Source organism: Podarcis cretensis (genome assembly GCF_951804945.1).
Source record: "Podarcis cretensis genome assembly, chromosome: 5".
Lineage (NCBI taxonomy): Eukaryota > Metazoa > Chordata > Lepidosauria > Squamata > Lacertidae > Podarcis > Podarcis cretensis.
Genome location: NC_137174.1, coordinates 6426890 through 6449275, shown reverse-complemented (window position 1 = coordinate 6449275; position 22386 = coordinate 6426890). Strand labels below are relative to the sequence as shown.

At 44.5% G+C, this 22386-nt stretch overlaps 1 long non-coding RNA gene across 1 annotated transcript; it reads right to left on the bottom strand.

Annotated features, from left to right (window-relative positions):
- Positions 1 to 16141: 16141 nt before the first annotated feature.
- Positions 16142 to 21952, bottom strand: LOC307215820. The gene is made up of 3 exons (XR_013838642.1): positions 21510 to 21952; positions 17247 to 17522; positions 16142 to 16873 (listed from the first exon to the last, which is right to left on the bottom strand). It is a non-coding gene; the product is annotated as an uncharacterized lncRNA (long non-coding RNA).
- Positions 21953 to 22386: the final 434 nt, after the last annotated feature.

Genomic DNA, 22386 nt, shown 5'->3' with positions numbered 1-22386 from the left:
TTTGCCCTTGCTTTTCTCCCAAGAAGCAGGCGTCTTTTAATTTTGTGACTGCTGTCACCGTCTGCAGTGATCATGGAACCCAAGAAAGTAAAATCTCTCACTGCCTCCATTTCTTCCCCTTCTATTTGCCAGGAGGTGATGGGCCCAGTGGCCATGATCTTCGTTTTTTTTAATATTAAGCTTCAGACCATATTTTGCGCACTCCTCTTTCACCTTCATTAAAAGCTTCTTTAATTCCTCTTCACTTTCTGTCATCATGGTTGTGTCATCTGCATATCTGAGGTTGTTGATATTTCTTCCGGCAATCTAATTCTGGTTTGGGATTCATCCAGCCCAGCCTTTCGCATGATGAATTCTGCATATAAGTTAAATAAGCAGGGAGACACGCCTTTCCCAATTTTGTCATACGCCTTTCCCAATTTTGAACCAATCAGTGACCTCCAAATGTTTCAGACTCCAGACTCCAGTGTCCATCAGTCCCATCAGTCCCATCCCACCTCGCTAGCATGGCCCATTGGTCAAGGCTGAGGGGAGTTGTAGTCCCAGCTTCATCCAAAGGGCCCCACATTGGATACCACAGCCCAATACACGCACATACATCTTGCTTATTCAACATTTTGTAATTCACAGCTTCAGTGTCTCCATTGCACACACACAAAACATTTTTGAGGCAAAAGGAAGTTTCTCTCTCTGGTGTTTCCTCTGGTGTAACTCATTCACACATGCAAGCAATCGTCTAGGATGCTGTTCCTGAATCTCATTTCAAGAAGAAAAGGAGCAACAATGTGGTCGTTGACCTGGATCCATCAATAGGAAATGTTTGAGATAATATATAGGTAAGTTTAGTGTTACCAGATCCAGAAATTGTTTCCTTTTCTTTTGTTGTTTAGAGCGCAAGATCAGAAAAAAGAATGTTTAGGAATGACATAACCTTCCCTGTTACAGCATTACGCATGAGAAGTGTGAATGGTCTGTTGAGCCTTGTATATGTTATTCTAGTTCTCTGGCAAGGTAAAGTTATAGCAAGTATTTAATGTAAATATATACATAGCAGATTTGAAAATATTTCATTGACCACTTCATCTCACCTTGCCATCGACGATTTAACTGGAACCAAGAGACCTTTTTAAAAAGCAAATTATTCCAAAAACATCACCTGGTGAATGTACAATTCAATGATATTGCAAGTGTAAATACAGGTGTAAATCATTTGAGGACAAAGGAATCACACTTGTAGAAGAAAATCGATACCATATGGCTTTTTAATCTTTTCTATTATTAATTTTTACCTTGTGTGGCTAATATTCCTCTGCAATAAGCTGGTATAGTTTAGCCAAGGTGTGAAATCCGTTCATTTCTGGGTTTATTTGAAAGTAGTTAAAAAACAAAAGTTGTGCAGCTTAGGAAAGATCGCCAAGGTGTTGCAATGAAGCTGGTCTTTTCCTTTCATGTGTAATAAGGCTGGTTCCTTTACCTCCTTAATGTGAATTGTTTAGGAGTGTTCTTCATCCATTGGCTAGGCTTTGCCGTATTTCATTTTTTAAATAGCAAACCCTTATGCTCTCAATGTTAATATAGAACATTGCCCATAGAGACCTTAAGGGGAATGAAGGATCTAGTGCAATACTACAGTTTTAATGTCTTTATAAAACATGCAGAGTGTTTAAAACTATATTGTGCAGTGAAATATATAATTTATTTTATATTTTTATACATTAACCCAAGATTGGTGGAGAGTTTCTCTTTATTATCCTGCTCTTCCTTTCCCCTCAAAAGCTCACATTTTTTCCTCGTTTAAAGCAAATCACTTCTTCGCTCGGTGGCCTGATTTAAATCTCCAAGCGGCTAGAGTAGCTAAATTTATACAACCTGGCACTTTTCTTATTTCAGGCCCTATGGAAAGGCAAAGGAGCATCATAGGCCAAGAGTTGAGGAGGGCTAGTAAAAAGTTTTGGAAAGCAATAACTTTTGTGAACTCATTTGTGAGGCTGCTTTAAAGTTGAAGCCAAACTCTCTTGTAGCTTGGTGGCGCATTATATAAAGTTGCCTTGAGTAACTAGATAAATAATTCTGTTCCATTTTCACTCAGGTTCTTCCTCAGACAAAAGTTCAAATAAAATAAGCATTTGGAGATTTTAAAGAAACTTGCATTCTAATGTATGGAGGCCTTTACAAGGGTAGAGCATGTTTGTTTCTTTAGCTGCCGGAGTGATGTAAGAAGCAGAAAAAGTGCTCCTGGTGCCTTTTATTACCGCTGTGGGTTGCTGGTTAATAGCTTTGCCTAGGCAAGCCAAGAAAATCATAGACAAGTCATAATATTGGAAAAAGGTCCAGACAAGTCTTCGATTGGGTGGTGTTTCATACCCACACACCTTGGCCTCTGCTAGTACTAACCACTATTCTTGCTATGCTGCTGCTGTGTGGACAGTATCCAACTAGAAACATTTTGTGTTAGTTCTTTAAAAAATTAAAATACCAAACAGACAGATTTTGATCTGGATATTCATAGAATCATAGAGTTGAAAGGGTACACAAGGGTCATCTAGTCCAAACCCCCACAATACAGGAATCTCCTCTAAAGCATCCATGACAGATGGTCATCCAACCGTCTCCAATGAAGGAGGGTCCACAACCTCCCAAGGGAAACCCTTCCCCTGTCAAACAACTCTTACTGTCAGAAAGTTTTTCTTGATGTTTAGTTGAAATCTCCTTGAAGCCATTGGTTTGAGTCCCACCCTCCAGAGGAGAAAACAAGCTTGCTCCATCATCCATGTGATAGCCCTTGAGATATTTCATGATGGCTCTCATCTCTTCCCTCAGTCTCCTCTTTTCCAGGTTAAATATATTCAACTCCTTCAACCATTCCTCACAAGGCTTGGTTTCCATAACCTTGATCATCTTGGCTGCCCTCCTCTGCACACGTTCCAGCTTGTTTTGAAATTGAAATACTTTATTGTCACTTGTACAACTTGTATACAGTGAGATTACACAAGCACCCCCACTCAGCTCTCTTAGTTTTAATTCCCCTCGTTTACTGATGCAAACCCAAAAGTCAGTTGCCCTGTTGTTATCTTTTCATTCAGCATAACAGCCTACAGATAGAAGCTGTTCTTTACCCTGTTGGTGCGACTAATCATGCTTCTATATCTTCTGCCTGAGGGCAGGAGATCAAGAAAGTGCCGGCCAGGGTGTGAATCATCCCTGAGAATTTTCCTCACTCTCCTGAGGCAACGCTCTTCTGCTATTTCATCCAGTGGATTCACGGGACAGCCCATAATATCTTGTGCTGTATTCACCACCCTCTGTAGGCACTTCCTATCAGTTGATGTCAAACCAGCGTACCACACCATGATGCAGTATGAAAGAACACTTTCTATTGTTGGCCAGTAGAAGGAGATGCCTTCAACATCCTTCTTCAATTGTGGTGCCCAGAATTGGACACAGTATTCCAGGTGTGGTCTGACCAAGGCAGAACAGAGTGGGACTATTACTTCCCTTAACCTGGACACTATACTTCCATTGATGCAGCCTAGACTAGCATTAGCCTTTTTTCTGCTGCAACACACTGTTGACTCATGTTAAGCTTGTGGTCCCCCAAGACCCATAGGTCCTTTTCACATGTCCTGCTAGTAAGCCAGGTGTCCCCCATCCTATATTTTGATATTGGTAGTATCATGTCTGCAGTGCACAAACCTTAACGGGATTTGGATTCCTAATCGGACTTGTGAACACTCAGCAAACACAGGGAACTGGATGCTACAAATGTCCGTTACCAGAGTTGTAATCCTGCGAGGTCCTCAGATACATACAGGGATGTTCCTCCTTCTTGTAACTCTTTACACTATACACCAGCTTCTGAAGTTTCTCCCATGTTTTAGGAACTGCTTTCCAGGCAATGTTAGGTGATGCATTTCAGAGAGGGAGGCCTCAGAAGCTGAACTTCACACCAGGGATGGGCAAATGGTTTAATTTTGGTTTGTCCCAGTTTCTCAGTTTTCCAGTCCTCAATTCTTTACATTTCCACATCAGTTTGTAATTATATATATAAAAAAATCCTTATGAAAATTCATCAGCATTTTACTGCAGATTTTCCCTAAAATATACATATTTGTGTGCAATTTTTCCCAACACACACATTTTTGCAGAGTAATTTCCCCTACTATAAAGCTTTTTTCTAATGCTGTTTTCAATAATACGTACATTTGGGTATCCATTATTTGCCTGGTAAACTGCACTGCATAATTCAGGGGAGCATAGGTTTCAAGGGACAGCTGTGTTTTGATTAGTGTACCATTTCAGAAAGTAATACTTAGGTAGGTTTGCCTTTATATGAAAAACGAATAAAATTTCTCCCCAAATCCCTATTCCGCACATATGGAGTTCGTACCCCTTAAGATTATGGCCTATAACTTTACTTTCACACACCATGAAATGATTTTTAGGTTGGACTCAAATGGACTCACCTCAGTTTTTATGGTATCTTAAAATGAATCAGAATGTTGAAACGGGATTAATGGTGACGGGTAAGTAGCTCTGATTCCCTCACGAGTCACCTCCCAACTTTACTCTGAATTAAGTTCCAGTTTTATGTATCATAAAATGGTCCGCAACTATATTCCTATGAATCTGACCCACGCAGTTGGAGGAGACTCCTCAGTCCTTCATACTACTTTTATTTAAAACCACTTAGAAATAAAATGTATAAATTTGGCCAGTTACACCCCCACCCCACCCCTAAGACAGACCTCTCTCCTTTTTTTGGCTACTTTGTATGGTTATTTTAGAAACTGTTAAGGAAATTGACGTTTCAAGGTCAGTTTAAAAAGCCATTTGGACATTTTCTCTCAACGTCTGGATCTATAAAAATAATGTAATTATGGATTTAAATTGAAATAATTTAAAATTATTTAAAATGGAATAATATTACCCCTTAGTGGCCTATTTTTGTCAGTCGTGTCATGTTTTATGATTTATGTATGTATAATTTTGTAACAGAAAGTCCTGAATAATATATATATATATATATATAGAGAGAGAGAGAGAGAGAGAGAGAGAGAGAGAGAGAGAGAGAGTGTCATGTGTAGGAATGATCAGGTTGCTGCAAACAGTTCAATACCACAGAACCAATTCAGTGTAGATTTGAGAGGATTAGTCAAGGATATTCAGATTAGAGGATACAGTTAGATGTTTTAAAAACAGGGGCCCATATTATTTTATTCTGTTGCAGTGTTTTTCAACCTCATAATCATCTCCCCCTTTAAGAGAGTACCAAAAGGTATGCTTGCAAATAATAAATAAAAATAAATTGCTACCTGTGAAAAGTAATAATTAGCACACTGCTAAGTGGTTAATGAGTGGTGTGTTTGTTTGTTTTTTACTTTACCATCAATATGGATTCTAGTTTTGCATCCAAGATGGCAGTGAGCTCTTAAATGTACATATTGATTGTACTCTAGCAAACAGTAAATTCCAAAGGACTCTTCACTTTATGTGTAAATGTTTTGCCATCAGAACAGACAGCTTCATAGAGGTGTTCAAAATGCAAATTATTCCTACAGCAGCAAAACTAAGGGACGTGACTCTGTCAATAGGTCGAAGTTTAATTTCAATCTCCTCTCGCCCATTCCATTGTCAGCTGCAATTTTGCCCACGGAGCCAGAAGTTGTTCACCTTCATAACAAGCTTCTGCTTAAATCCTGGTGCATATTTAACATCCACAACAGGATTTTTTTTCGTACCAAATCTTGTTTACTGGACATTTGTCATCCATTTCCATGCGGTCATTATGGTGATCCATTTAGCCAAGGATATTTCTAAATCCATATTTTGTGACCGTGGTGCTTTTCAATTCCATTGTCAGTTTATGCGCCTAATAGGCTGGCTAGGTGAGATTAAGAGATGGAGACACTTGCCCAAGGTGACCTACTGGGTTTTCCAGTTGCACGGGGGTTTATAAAACCCTGATCCATGTAGAATGATGTGCACACTGGAGGCTTTGATAGTATACATCTCTTACTGGATTTGGAACCATGTGCACAAATGGATATTGCATGTATTGCTCAAGGACATCATGTAATTTCCAATTTGTGTGTGTGTGTCTTTCTTATGTCAGGAAACTGGTAGCTGCAAGCATAGACCAGACCAATATCATCAGCCCTGATTGTACAACTCAGCGGGAGTAAAGGCAGATATTCAGCCTGGTTTGGTTTCTGTGAATTTGGTTTCTGTGAATTTGGTTTCTGTGAATTTCCGTGTGAACTGATCTCCTGATCTGCATATTTCAGAGCAATGTGCAGATCAGGAAGTGATTTCCCTTGGAATTTCAAAATCCTCCCAATTTTGTGCTATACTTATTGTCTCAAAAAATAGTAATGCCAAAATGTGTGGGAAATGTGTATTTAAATATGCATACATTTGCAATGCCTGAAGACAGTCAGGTCATGTATCTACAGCAGTGATCAGACGAGGAATGACCACTTGGAAGAGCGCAGAGAGAAGAAACGCCCTGGTGCATCTGCAGCAGCACAACCGGACCTTCCTCTGTCCCAGCTGCAATGAAACATGTCTCTTCCCTATCAGTCTCTACAGTCACAGCAGGCACTGCAACTTTCCAGCAGTTTGACCTCACCCCCTCCCCAAAGATGAACTCCTCCATTGTCTCCCATGACAGGCAGATGCCAACCAATCAATGATTAATAAGGATTTAAATGTAAACTCCATAGAGATGTTTTAAAAATAAAAATAGCAGATTAATGTGAAAATGACTCAAAGAGACACAAGGGAGGAATAAATGGATCCTTCCAATTCCTGCATCAGTGTCCATCATTTGAACTAATCACAGAAACTTGCAGAATTGGTGAGCACACGGTTGAGATGATTCCTAGACAGATCAAAGCCAGCAGCTCTCAAATCCAAAGCCAAGCAGTTTGGGAAGTGTGGGATAACCAGCCTCGTATAACCAACATGCTTAAGTCCAACTAATGCATGACAGGCTTAATACTATAGAGTAAGCATTCCTGGAGAACTTTGCTGTGCTATTTCCTGTGGAGGTAACGCTCCGCTTTGCGAAGGCAAACCTCGCACCAGACATGCAACAGTGTGTCAAGGAGTGTTCCCTGCTTTCCCTGACATTTTGCCTTCTTGGCTAAAAAACAGGGTTTCCCCCCTGACCTTTTGTCCCCTCACCATTTGTTTGTTAGACATATCGCTTGGCTGGAGCATGACCGGGGGCGCAGACGTGATTAAGTATCGGGGGAACATCTGAGGGAAACACCTGCTGACACGTGTATTTGCTAATGCTGGAAATGTGCTTAGATGGAAATACGTCATGTTCAGGGTGGTTTCACTACTGTTTCCAATTGTTGGCTTCTGCTAATAAAAGGAGCCTCAGCAGAGCTAGTCGGCAGCTTGCTTGGAGCATGCTTGCCAGAGTGCTTCTGCAAAGCTCACCTGCATCCAACCTCCTGTTGTCTCTGTTATTCCTACAATTTCCGTTATCTTGGGAGGAAATAGATAATAAAGCCTATTGTCCCTTCCCCCTGCCTGGTCCATCGGAGAAACCCAGTGTATGAAGAGGTCAGAGCTGGTTGCTCCAGCTTAGCTGCATGGCCCCTTTCCCCCTTTGCAGAGGCAGGGGACCTGTTAGGATGGTTCACCCCCAGGGGTTGATAGATCCCGTTGTCTTCCATAAAGCTCTAGGGAATTTTCCAGGCTGATATGGCCGGTGCTGTTGTCGAAGTCTTGGCTGATTTGGGGAATACGCAAACCTGCCCATGGCCCTGAGTCCCTTCTCTTGTTACATGAAACCCACTTGGCTCCTTGAGGCACACAGAGCCAGCCTGCCCACAAGGGTGAGTGGGGGAGATGCTTCAGTCAATGTCCCCCACCCCAGTAATAATAAAAATAATAATAATTTATTATTTGTACCCTGCCCATGTGGCTGGGTCCCCCCAGCCACTCTGGGAGGCTTCCACAGATACATTAAAATGTCACACTTTAAAAACTTCCCTGAACAGGGCTGCCTTAAGATGTCTTCTGAATGTCAGGTTGTTGTTTATCGCTTTGACATCTGCTGGAAGGGCGTTCCACAGGGCGGGCGCCACTACCGAGAAGGCCCTCTGCCTGGTTCCCTGTAGCTTTGCTTCTCGCAATGAGGGAACCGCCAGAAGGCCCTCGGCGCTGGACCTCAGCGTCCGGGCAGAACGATGGGGGTGGAGACGCTCCTTCAGGTATACTGGACCGAGGCCGTTTAGGGCTTTAAAGGTCAGCACCAACACTTTGAATTGTGCTCGGAAACATACTGGGAGCCAATGTAGGTCTTTCAAGACCGGTGTTATATGGTCTCGGCGGCCGCCCCCAGTCACCAGTCTAGCTGCCGCATTCTGGATTAGTTGTAGTTTCCAGGTCACCTTCAAAGGTAGCCCCACGTAGAGCGCATTGCAGTAGTCCAGGCGGGAGATAACTAGAGCATGCACCACTCTGGCGAGAGAGGGACTGATGACAATGCTCTCTGGGATGCTTCCACTCCCTCTGAGAGGGGAGGCATCCTGCCACCTAGCTTTCCTGCCTGGTGAGGGAGGAGATCTTCCCGCACCCAGCAGTGGGGTGAGGTTTTGCATTGGCTTCTCCTGAAGGGGAGAGCCAATGAAAAATCCTTATTTCGGGTGGGGGGCAATTCAGAGAGGATACCTTGCAGAGTTTGCACCCCCATTGTGGGGGGCGGCAAAGGGAATGTTTCGTCTCAGGTGCCAAACTGGGTACACACCAGGCCTCAGAACAATGAATTGAGCTGGGAGACATCTTGAACACAAGTGGAGGGAAACGCCAGATGAATGAAATCAAACACTGGGGAGCATAGGCGCCGACTCCATGGGGCTCCGCCCCCCAATAATTTAAGAAAAACAAAGTCACTCCCGATCTAGAGAGGGGGTGGGGTTGCGGGCTCTCGACCCATCAACAATCTCGCGGGGCTGGCGTCCCCCTAGCTCATTAATATTCACCGCCCATGGCGGCAGCCAATCGGCTGCCGCAAAGGGCAGGCCCTCACAGGTTCACTTAAGGTCGGGGCAGCCCGGGGCTCGCCCCTTTCGTTCCCCCAGCAGCAGTGGTTTGGAGGTCTTGGGCCCCCCCAATATTTTTTATAAGTCGGTATGGGCCCCGCCCCGCCCCCAATATTTTTTATAAGTCGGCGCCCCTGCTGGGGAGAGAAGTGTTTTTTTAAAACCAGCTCTGCGCTTGTGCCTTGACAGGCAGAAATCCAACTGGTGAAGCTTTCCCCTTTCTATTACATCCATGTCAAGCAAAGTTTTGACAGATGAATGCCAGGCTGCTAATAAATGCAGAGAACTACAAAGTGTGGCAAACAGAGAAGCAGGGAGGGGAAGGGGGGAGAGAAACACATCTAATAAATATGGTGGGGGCAGTTCTCAAATTGCGATCTGGCACCAGTTATGCATCATGTTTCACAAACATACACAGAAAGGGAAGCCAATTAAGCTGAAATATTTCATTCTGTCAGAAAAGGTTTAAAGGGGTCAAGCATTAAAGACAATTAGTGAAATATCTGTTGTTCCGGGCCTTCTTTAATGATGAGCCTTTCTGCAGAACTAGATGAACTCATACAAACAGAGAAAATCCTGTAAAACTGGTGTGTTTTGGACCGGATTCTGGAACAGGAGAAACTTCTTATGAGAAGTTACACTGAAAAGATGAGTTCCTGACCTAACGGGGGAAAGAAACCCTTCCCCAAGCAAATAGTGATGGAAGAAAGGCGGGCATGAGATGGGGGAAGGACATTTCAACATTGTGCCTTGCCATCCATTGTTACTCAAATGCAACTGGATGGTGTACTCGCTGCCATGCAGTTCTGAATGGGAATGCAAGGATCCTTTCACAGAGTCCATGATTACTGGGTGCTGGAGGAGACTCTTGAGAGTCCCATGGACTGCAAGAAGATCAAGCCTCTCCATTCTGAAGGAAATCAGCCCTGAGTGCTCACTGGAAGGACAGATCCTGAAGCTGAGGCTCCAATACTTTGGTCACCTCATGAGAAGAGAAGACTCCCTGGAAAAGACCCTGATGTTGGGAAAGATGGAGGGCACAAGGAGATGGGGACGACAGAGGACGAGATGGTTAGATAGTGTTCTTGAAGCTACCAGCATGAGTTTGAGCAAACTGCGGGAGGCAATGGAAGACAGGAGTGCCTGGCGTGCTCTGGTCCATGCGGTCATGAAGAGTTGGACATGACTAAACAACTAAACAACAACAACAAAATTCCATTAACATTTGCATCCAGATCCTAAAGACATCATCCCCAACCAGCTCTTTCCCAATTGCCAGGCTCGGAAGGCTTCGTCCATTGCTTCCAGGATTCATGAGAATTGATACCTCACATTACTGTTGTTGCTGTTGCTGTTGTTGCATTTATATAAAAAAAGAAATGCCCCCGTCTCCCCTCCCCATATCTCTCAACAGCCCTGCATTATAATCATTAGCCTCGTGCTGCAACACAAATATTTGCCCGGTTAGCAACCCCTGTAAAAAGAAGAAGTGGAAATATGTCAACCAAAATGCCTGGTGCAGTCCTCACAGCTAATTTCATCTGGAGAACAGCAAAAGGCAGAAGGTCAACAGCATTCAATGCCAACCTGCATGAAATCCTACGCAGAAGTCCATTGGGAATGCAACTCTTTTCCAATTCTCTGTTTCCCTCACTTCCACCTGCACCTCACACCCTGGAACAGCCACAGTCAATACTTGAGTCCCCAAGCCACTTTCAATCTTAGTGAGAATCCTACGATACAGGGGAAAGGAAAATCAACCCTCCACCCCATTCCCAAATCAGGAGCACTTTGGAAACGCAAGCGTCTCTCCCGCCTCTCTGGTTCAGATTATTGGTAGAAAGTGCTGTCTCTTTTTGTCAGAAATGTGAAACGAAACACTCACCCACAGCATATTTGCCTGAAGGCTGAGCATTCTGTGGATTGTTGAAGGAATTCCATCCTCTCAATAAAAGCATGTTTTGGATCACCAGGTTCTGCTTTCAAAGAAGTTTCGGAAAGATTATTTTACAGGCCACAGACATTAAACTACATGGAGAATATTTTTATTGCAGAAATAAAGAAAGAAAGAAAGACAGGCATATAAGGTTTTCAGGCAAACTACACCATTCATGTTGCTTGAAGGATTGTTTTCAGTGGAATATGGTAACCAGCTGCCTACAAATGGGAAGAAATTTTCCTTCGGATTTGCTGTCATAGAGGTGTATGCCTGCAGCCGAATACTTGAACAAGACATTCACTTCAGAAGGAAGTTACCACCAAAGAGAAATTAGTTGTTTGCCAAGGAAACCCTGTTCCGAGTTGAGAATAAACTCTGGAAACCAAAAATATTTTGTGTACTTTTTTTGGGGGGGGGGGGTTCAAATTTTAAGGTGTTTTTTTAAAAAAAAAAAAAAAAAACTAAACCCAGCCCCAAAATGGGGAATGGAGGTGCCAGAATGCAAGAAGGGAGAGAGAGGCATTTGTAGTGGGTGTATGTGAGCAGTTGTTGAGACTGGAAGCTCAGTGTGGCAAAGAATTGTCTATATTGTGCATTGCATGCTGTAAAGCAGATGGTGCTATATAAGCAATAACCATTAACCACAGAAAGCATATGCAGGGCATTGACTGAGAGAAGAGAGCTGTCCCACAACTGTTATTCCCGAATGTTTCCTATGGCTTCTCGGATTTCCTCAGATTCTACTCACCCGTTTTTAACAGGGTCTCCATGAGAACTAGTGGAGTGTCTTTCAAATGAAACCCAAGATCATCACTTTTCAGATTTAACGCATTTAGTGAATGTATCCTGGCAACAGAAGCTGTCTTGCCTACAGAAGCCTGCTTCACCTCCTAAAGCTTATCTGGTTATTAGGCATGCTTAGATCTTTCACTTTTGGGGTTCAGCTGGCAAAATTAATTTCACGCAGCTGAACAAATTTTGAGTGTGCAATTTGATCCATTAATATCATGTCCAAGGTCATAAAGCTCAAACGTGCGTAGAGGAAGGTGACCCAAATTATAAAGGGTCTGGAAACCAAGCCATATGAGGAATGGTTGAGGGAGCTGTATCTGTTTAGCTAAGAAAAGAGGAGACTGAGAGGAGATAGGATAGCCATCTTCAAATATCTCAAGAGCAGTCACTTGGAAGAGGGAACAAGCATATTTTCTCCTGCTCTGGAGGGTAGGACTCGAACCAATGGCTTCAAGTTACAAGAAAGGAGATTCGAACTAAACATCAGGAAGAACTTTCTGACAGTAAGAGCTGTTTGATAGTGGAACGGACTCCCATGAGAGGTGGTAGACACTGGATGGCCATCTGTCATGGATGCTTTAGCTGAGATTCTTGCATTGCAGGGGGTTAGACTAGACGACCCTTGGATCCCTTCTGACTCTACAGTTCTATGATTGTATGGCACTTGGTTACCTCAGTCAAAAATATTTTGAAGTCCTCACAAATAACCATCAGCATTTTTCTACTGACAGACACGTTTTTGCAAGCGATTTTCCAAAACACAATGAATTTTTCTGCTTGTATAGTTCTCTTTATGCATACTTTCCCTTGAAATATGCATCATTGTACACATTTAGGGTGGGACAGACAAGTGCATCAAAAAATTCAGTGTGACTCTCATGGTTTGAACATTGTTCGGGTAAGTAGGAATTAAGCCAACTGAACTGAATTTCTCCCTGTCCCTGCAGGGCTGACACACACTGCTTTTTAAATAAATAAATAACATTAAGTCTCAGTTGATTTTACCATTTTGTGGAGTACTTTTAGGATTGGCCTTTCACCCTATTTCACATTAGGCCTAAGCTCACAGTGATTCCCAAAGAACTTAGATCTAACAATTGCCACATTTCAAACTGGAGTTTTGCTGCAGTTTCAGGGGAGCGATATATTGGCTCTTGAACACCAGCGTGACTGCACATGCTGACCGCACCTTTAAAGCAAGGAAAAGGTTGACGGTGTGCTCTGAAAGCATGTCAGCCAGAGTTAGAATTGCCTGGACCCAGCTAAAAGGTGTGGTGTCAAGCACATGAAGTAAAAATTGGTATTATAATACTACAGGGTACATTAGGAGGAGCACTATTCTGCTATGTAAGTAACCTTGTTGAAACCGTTTTGGCTGCTCTTGCAAAACTGACTGAAAGAGTCAATCTCCAAACTGGTTTCACTCAGGTTTATCAGCAAGATTAGAGTTAACATTCCGCACTGACTTCAGTAACGCTCCTTCCGATTTATACAAGTGTGCGTGAAGCTTTGGCACGGCTAATGCCTACCTCAAGGACTTTTCGTTTGTGGGAGCGATATAGCAGTATCTCCCAGGGGCACAGGAAAGAGGGGGAACCTGACTCCACCTGCTTGGAGAAAGGATCAACACCTTCCCCGCCACTGGGTCTTGTTAATACTTTCTCTTTCTGTAGCCCTGAAAATGAGAAGAAGCTGCCACATCACTAAGCCTGTGACTTGTCATGGCTTCTCTCCCAGGAACCCAGGGCTTGGGCTTTCTCCACGGCTACTCAGTGTGATCCTGCTGGTCTCTTGCTTTCATGTACTCACACGGATACACAGGACTTCATTGTTGTTGTTGTTGTTGTTGTAGCAGCACCACCTCTCTCTCTCTCTCTCTCTCTCTCTCTCTCTCTCTCTCTCTCCCCCACAGTGAAAAACTCACAGGCTATATTTTCGACCCCAGTGTCAACGGCCAAGGGGAATTTGTTAATTTACATGATTTGAGGAAGTTTTGATAATTCACAGGGGTGAAAATAGATACGATATAACTCACTTGCAGGTCCAGGTGCCGTGCTCCCCAGTCCCCAACCCAGATAAATAAAAGACCACTAAGACTGGTTTGGATCAAAACAGGCCACAACTTCATTGAATACAGATGAAAGAGGTTTGGCTTGGTCATGGGGCAATCAAAATACTTCCAACCCACCCGCCGGAAGTGATGTGTAGGTCAATCCAGGTGGAGGTTCTGAAGACTTACATCCAATAGGGTGACCCCCGCAGGGACCACCATGTGGGGGAGTGCCTTTGGCTACAAAGGGGCTACAGGGGAAGGAGGAATAATTGAAAATAATCTTCCCACTTCCTCCATTGGTGTTTGGCATGAGGGCAACACTATTCATTGCAAGTCTTCTGCTCATTGCAGTGTCTGCTCACACACTTCCCAACCCTGACAACCATTGTCTAATTGTCTAAACTGAGAGTGAATCCACACCAGAGCATTCTTCTTCTTCTTCTTCTTCTTCTTCTTCTTCTTCTTCTTCTTCTTCTTCTTCTTCTTCCCTTCATTCAAAGATCACAGTGCAGTTTACAATATAAAAACACAAAAATGCGTACCAGAGTAGCACTAACCTCCCCAGCTTAAAAGGTCATAGATTATTTAATGAGCCAAAGGTCTGGAAGAAAGAGGAATGATTTTGCCTGGCACCTAGAGATATGTAATGAAGGCAGATTGGAACCTGCCCATTATGTTTGCTCACTATATGTGTTTCTTGAAGACTAATTACATCTAAATTTTGTTCGAGAATTATATGTTCAATTTTATTTGTCAGGGAGTTGTGGAAACAAATGAGCATGGTTAATTAGAAAGAAGATATATTGCAAAAAACAACAACAGGGTTCATGGAGCGGTGAACGCTGCCGTCTGTCCATCAGTAAAGATGTTCCTACTGAGGAGACTTCTTCCGGCGAAACCAAAAGCAGCCCAGCCTCCTCTTGTGACGTGATCTGTCCTGAAGGCCGCCTATTTGACGAGAGTGGGGGCTAAGGGGGTCAGCCCCTCCCCTTCCTCATTCCCAGACATGGAGCTTCCATTTTCGTTCCTCCTCTCTGAGCTGCTGCTGTAATTTGAACTCCATTGGTCGGCTGGCAAATGGTTGTCTGTCTGCCATCAGGGCTGTTTCCAGTCGACGTACCTGAGGGTTGGGGACAGGACTCCTGATTGTACTCATCTAGTCCCCCTCACTTCTTGACTGCCTTCTCCCTCTGCCTGCACTTCCTTCAATTCCTTCAATTATAGTTTCCTTCAATTTCTTAGAATTAAAAAGTTACCAAACATTCTCCAGGCTGTTTCTTAGCCTTAGCTGATTTAGACTGGACCCTGTAGCAACTGCCAATAGATTCTTCAACATACTCCAGTTCATCTCCCAACCAATCCACAATTGTCTTGGCTATGTATATTTTAAGAACTTGTTCCCCCTCCGCCTCTAGAAGGCCTCTTATTCTCAGAACATTAGATTTTTGTCTCACCTCTAAGACTGCGAGACAATCCTCAAATTGATCCTGTCTGCCAGCTAAACCTCTCATATCCCCCCTTACTATCTCTTGTTCCCCTCTAATTTCTTCGTTTTCTTTTTTCAATTTTGTCCAAGTTTTTCACAGAAATGTCCAAAGCTTTTAATTTGCTAGACATTTCTGTGACCATTTTTGTGTTCTTCCCCAATTCCACTACAACTTTTTCATTCTGCTTTTGCATTTGTGTCAGCATCTCATTTTTAAAATCTGACAGAATATACTCTATATTTGACTTTCTTCAGATTGTTTTACTGATGTTTTAATATTCTGTAAACCACATTGAGATTTTTCTTAAAAATATAAAGCGGTATAGAAATTAAATACATACATAAGGTAAAGGTAAAGGTAAAGGTACCCCTGCCCGTACGGGCCAGTCGTGTCCGACTCTGGGGTTGCGTGCTCATCTCGCTTAAGAGGCCATGAGCCGGTGCCATCTGAAGACACTTCCGGGTCACATGGCCAGCGTGACGAAGCTGCAGCTGGCGAGCCAGCACCAGCGCAGCACACGGAAACGCCGTTTACCTTCCTGCTATAAAGCGGTCCCTATTTATCTACTTGCACTTAAGAGTGCTTTCGAACTGCTAGGTGGGCAGGAGCTGGGACCGAACAATGGGAGCTCACCCCGCCGCGGGGATTCGAACCGCCGACCATACGATCGGCAAGTCCTAGGCGCTGAGGTTTTACCCACAGCGCCACCTGTGTCCCTAAAACACATAGATACATGCATACATACCTGGGATGCTAGGATAGGAAGCACCCACATGATCTAGCCGGTGATGAATCAGGGAAGCATCATTGCCTCTGAAAATACAAGAGTACTTGATAGTAACTTCCTTTCACTGTGATGGTCACTTCAAAGTGAGAAGTTTGTATATCTTTTTGTTTATATAAAGTCAATGCTTTGTGTTGTCTGAGCTACGTGCTAAATAGCTGTTCCAAGAAGATGCTTAGCAAAAATAAAATAAAATCCCAAAACCTTGTTTATTATCACCAGAGAGCCATGTTATGCATCAGGGATCATTTTGCCTGGCCTCTTCCATAGTTAACCTTTTGAGCTCCATTTCCCATATCTTTTCGTAATCTTGCCAGTTCTGCTGGAAAGGCTTAGTGGAGTTGATGTTCTAGTCTGCTTCCTCATTTGATCCTCACAACAACCCTGTGAGGTAAGTTAGGTTGAGAGATAGAGAGTTTCATGGCTTAGTGAGAATTTGAACTCAAATCTCCCAGTTCCTAATCCACCACTCTAGCCGCTCCACTCTCTCAGGAACTTCCTTCAGAGAAAGCACTTTCCCATGAGATCCTGGACTTTCCATGTCGCTGAACAGTCACTCCAATCACCACCAGCAGGTTCATCCTCAAAATGCTTTATTTGCCTTTTCAGCAAGTTTTTAACTTACCTGTCTTTCTCTCCTTCCAAGGCAACCTGAGCCGACATGAAATTAGAAGGAGCAGTGTTGTCCTCTCCATGTCTTCTTTGCTCCCCCCCCCACATGCACATTTCTAGCTTCAGCAACAAAACCCCCAACTTTCTCTTCATGAAATGACTTCTCTAAAGGTAAAGGTAAAGGTACCCCTGCCCGTACGGGCCAGTCTTGTCAGACTCTAGGGTTGTGCGCTCATCTCACTCTATAGGCCGGGAGCCAGCGCTGTCCGGAGACACTTCCGGGTCACGTGGCCAGCGTGACAAGCTGCATCTGGCGAGCCAGCACAGCACACGGAATGCCGTTTACCTTCCCGCTGGTAAGCGGTCCCTATTTATCTACTTGCACCCGGGGGTGCTTTCAAACTGCTAGGTTGGCAGGCGCTGGGACCGAACGATGGGAGCACACCCCGCCGTGGGGATTCGAACCGCCAACCATGAGATCGGCAAGTCCTAGGCGCTGAGGTTTTACCCACAGCGCCACCCGCATCCCTTGACTTCTCTAGTTGCCTTTTAAAAGAAATGCCTTCTATTTCCCCTACTCATTTTCTCTCTGCTTTAAGCAGGCTTCATATCCATGTGGTCCTTCTTTTCATCCAAAGACTAATTAGTTTGAAAGGTAAATAAAACTTGATTCCTCCCGCTTCACATCCCTTCATTCACCTTCATTTACTCTTCGCTTTTCCGGTTAATTTTCTTGATTCTCTTTAACATCTCCATCTTGGTATTTTTCTGAGTATTCAGTTTAAATTTTGCTTAGCTAAACTCTTTAATATTTATTTATTTATTTATTTATTTATTTATTTATTCATTCATTCATTCATTCCCCACCCATCTGTCTGGGTTTCCCCAGCCACTCTGGGCGGCTTCCAACTGAATATTAAAAATACAGCATCCGACATTAAAAACTTCCCTAAAGAGGGCTGCCTTCAGTTGTCTTTTAAAAGTAAAATAGTTGTTTATTGCCTTGACATCTGCTGGGAGGGCATTCCACAGGGCAGGCGCCACTACCGAGAAGGCCCTCTGCCTGGTTCCCTGTAACCTTACTTCTCGCAATGAGGGAACCACCAGAAGGCCCTTGGTGCCGGATCTCAGTGTCCGGGCTGAACAATGGGGGTGGAAACGCTCCTTCAGGTATACAGGTCCGAGGCCATTTAGGGCTTTAAAGGTCAGCACCAACACTTTGAATTGTGCTTGGAAACGTACTGGGAGCCAATGCAGGTCTCTCAGAACCGGTGTTATGTGGTCCCGGCGGCCACTCCCAGTCACCAGCCTAGCTGCCGCATTCTGGATTAATTGCAGTTTCCGGGTCACCTTCAAAGGTAGCCCCACGTAGAGCACATTGCAGTAGTCCAAGCGGGAGATAACCAGAGCATGCACCACTCTGGCGAGACAGTCCGCAGGCAGGTAGGGTCTCAGCCTACGTACCAGGTGGAGTTGGTAGACAGCTGCCCTGGATACAGAATTGACCTGCGCCTCCATGGACAGATGTGAGTCCAAAATGACTCCCAAGCTGCGCACCTGGTCCTTCAGGGGCACAGTTACCCCATTCAGGACCAGGGAATCCCCCACACCCGCCCGCCCCCTGTCCCCCAAAATCAGTACTTCTGTCTTGTCAGGATTCAACCTCAATCTGTTAGCCGCCATCCATCCTCCAACAGCCTCCAGCCTCCAACACAGGACCTTCACCGCCTTTACTGGTTCTGATTTAAAGAAGAAGTAGAGCTCGGTATCATCCACATACTGATGAACACCCAGCCCAAACCCCCTGATGATCTCTCCCAGCAGCTTCATATAGATATTAAAAAGCATGGGGGAGAGGACGAAACCCTGAGGCACCCCACAAGTGAGAACCCAGGGGTCTGAACACTTATCCCCCAACACCACTTTCTGGACACGGCCCAGGAGAAAGGAGCGAAACCACTGTATGACAGTGCCCGTGATGGCCTGGGATTCCGATTCAGAGGCTGAACCAGAGGAATCCCAGCCTGCACAGGAGTCCCCGCCTCCAGGGCCAGCTGAATTGGGGCAGGGCCTTGATGCTGAAGCGCCTGCACCTGTGTCAGAGCCTCAGGAGCAGGCACGAGGTGATCCCACTCTGGCTCCAGAGGTGGTTGAGGACTCAGTGCCTGCAGGTGAGTCTCCCCCTGGGCTCAGTAACCCTTTAACGTCTCCTGAACTGCAGAGACTCAGGGCAGAGAGGTGAAGGGAACTGGTTGCTCCCAGGAGGAGTGCTCGCCTTAAGGCCAAGAGAGGCGGGTCTCCTGGGGGCCGGGGCTGCCCCTGGCCTCAGAACAGATAAAGGCCAGTCGGCCCGGTCCCAGGTTGTGGGAGCAACGTCATTGTTGAGTTCCTGTTCCTGCCCAGACCCAGACTTGACTCTCCAGTGCTCCTGTCCCCGCCCGGCTTCCTGTTTCGGACCTCGCCCCGCTCCTCGTGGACTGATTCCAGGCTGGTGACCCAGGACCAGACTTTGACTACGCCTATGGTAACCTTCCCCCCGGGATCAGCACAGTGCCCCCAGCTCCCAGCCCCTCTAGACAGTCCAGAAGGATGTTATGGTCGATGGTGTCAAAGGCCGCTGAGAGATCCAGCAGAACTAGGAAACAGCTCTCACCTTTGTCCCTAGCCCTAGTCCTAGGTGGAGACTTTCTCTTTTTTTAAAAAATAATAATATTTATTACTTTTTTAAAAAAGGAAAAAGAGACAAAAGAGAAAAGAAAAAGGGGGGAAAAGAGAACAAGAACAAGAAAAAATAAAACAATACAATACAATATATAAACCATACAAAACACAACCTCAACACATAAGCAAAATAAAACAAAAACAATTTAAATACATCATACCTTTTCCATATTCTAACTTTCATTCCCTTATATCATCGACCTCCTCTCACCTCCCTCTTTGTATTCCACTTCCATTAATTATTTTAGAAATTCCTTTCCATCTTTCTCCATTTTCTATCATATAAATGTCTTAACATATTTTTAATCTTATTTCCATTAAAATTAGTATACTTATGTAAGCTTAACTCCTTATAGCATTTCTACTAAGGCCATAAAAAATTCATTCCAACATTTTCCTGTCACTCATTAATTTTACAATATTTCTATATATAAATTTTAAATCTTCCAATCTTCTTCCACCATCTCCTCTCCCCGGTCTCAGGCTCTGCCAGACACTTCCGTCCACTCCATACAGTCCATCAACCTGGAGATCTTATGTCCGAGGCTCTTAACTCTTTTCCACGTCCCTTCTGCAATTCTTCTTCATATTCTTTGATGCTAAAGAGCAGATCTCGAGGAAACTCCAATCCAACGACACCTCCACTCCCTCTCGACAGGTCAGCCAAATTTCCACAATTAAAGCTAGGATCCATAAAGTATTTCAGGGCATATTTCAAAATTCCTCCAACTCCAAAGGCCCCCCAAGCTCCAAGCTCCTCCTGACCCAAGTCCATATTCCAAAAGTCAGTTAATCCCTGCATAGAGGGATCTTTCCAACTTTCCTTTTCCAGTCCAGGCCAGGCTCCGATCTTCAAAGTCTGACTTTTTCTAGTTTCAATCATAAAGGGCCTCAACTTATAGTCTTCGATTTGCCTCTGTAAGACTAAGGCTCCCCCTTGTATTGCTTTACGTTCGACAACAGCAACTTTCTCCTTCTCCTTTTCAACAATTTGTCCTGCTAAAATAGATTCCTGTGTCAAATCCTGAATAAATTCTGTATTGGTGCTCACTTTTGGTCCCAAAATGTCAGTTTTAGTAATCATAGCATCCATTTTTTTATGAAGCTTTTCCAACAAATAGTTTATCTTGCAAAATGCAGTTACTAAGGCTTCTCCTGTCGACATTCTCAAATGTCCAAGGTCAAGCTCTAGTTCCCACACTTCTTATCAAGCAGCTGGAGATTTCCCAGCTCCACTCTTGTAACAGTTTCAAAAGCTCCCTCTAGAGGGAAACAGTCTCCACTTGTATCAATCCTTTCAAAGAATGTTCAAAAAGTAAAGTTGGTTTCAATTTTCAGTTACTTTCCCCCTCTTTTAAACGCAGAAGCGGACAATGGAAACAATATATTTCTCTTATTCAACCGACTGTCAACATCCGTTCTCTTCGCTGTCAATGAACTCTCCCAAAACGTCAGTCACTTCCAGTCCGTTCCCAGGTTCAGAGCAGTGGCAATTTAATTCTAATCACTCTCTCCTGCAGGATACACGGTCCAAAATCCCCCCCCCTTCTCCTGCTTCCAAGGGGGTCTAATAATTTCAATCGATGGAAGTTTAGTCCTTTACATAAGGCTTTCCAAGACCTTAACTTGTAAGCTCTTTGCTTCAGTCTATTTACAAAAGGGGAAGGCGGACTTCCTGTTTTGAACCTTCCCCGTTCAATGTCAAATAAAAGTATTTAAAGATCCAATTTTCCGTACTACTCACAGGTTGTTGTTTAAAGTCCAATTGTCCACAGGAAAACGTCAGCGCTCTCCAGCAGCAGCAATGCGGCTTCACTCCGTGAAAGAAGCAGTCGATTCAAAGCACCGCGCCGCTCACCCCACGTCGCTCCGGATCCCCAAAACAGGGTTTCCCCATGAGTAGAGGAGGCGCAAAGGGTGCCAGCCGAATCCCAAGTTCACAGGCTTCTTCCGCCTGTGATTTCCATGGGTCTCCGCCTTTGCTGTGGCGGTTCAGACCCTACTTTTCACGGAGCTAGTTCCTCCCATTCAGAGGAGCTCCGCCATTGCCGGAGGCGCTGACCCGGAAGCTCCTAGGTGGAGACTTTCTCAAGGTCCACCATCTGCCCACAATTTACTGTCCCTGTTTTATTAGGATTAAGTCTTCATTGATCTTCTATTTTCCTTTGGTTTCCTTTCAGTTTAAAATTTAGTGCCTCTGCTAACGCTTTTTAGGGACAAATACCTGATTAAGATATATGTGTGCAGTATTTGAAATCAACCACAGCAGAGATCGCAGGTGAAAATTACCCGTGTCCCTTTTTAAAGTTGTAAATGATGAATTTCAGCAGAGGGAAATCCCTTCATTTACTCTATAAAAAAAATCCCAATAGTTTTGAAAAGTGATCTTACCTAAGCTGGTTTGTTGCCTTTTCAAACCTGTTTCATCTTCCCCAGCCTCCCTCCCCTAATCCCTCTGCCCATTAGCTCCTTCAGCTCTGACCAGTGAGAGGGCTAAAGCCAGTACTATAGCCAGGGACAGGCTCACTCAGCGGAATGCGGCTCGCTCCTTCCACCACTTGTTGGTCATAAAGGTAAAAGGTAAAGGTACCCCTGCCCGTACGGGCCAGTCTTGACAGACTCTGGGGTTGTGCGCCCATCTCACTTAAGAGGCCAGGGGCCAGCGCTGTCTGGAGACACTTCCGGGTCACGTGGCCAGCGTGACATCGCTGCTCTGGCGAGCCAGAGCCGCACACGGAAACGCTGTTTACCTTCCCGCTGGTAAGCGGTCCCTATTTATCTACTTGCACCCGGAGGTGCTTTTGAACTGCTAGGTTGGCAGGCGCTGGGACCGAGCAGCGGGAGCGCACCCCGCCGCAGGGATTCGAACCGCCGACCTTTCGATCGGCAAGTCCTAGGCGCTGAGGCTTTAACCCACAGCGCCACCTGCGTCCCTTGTT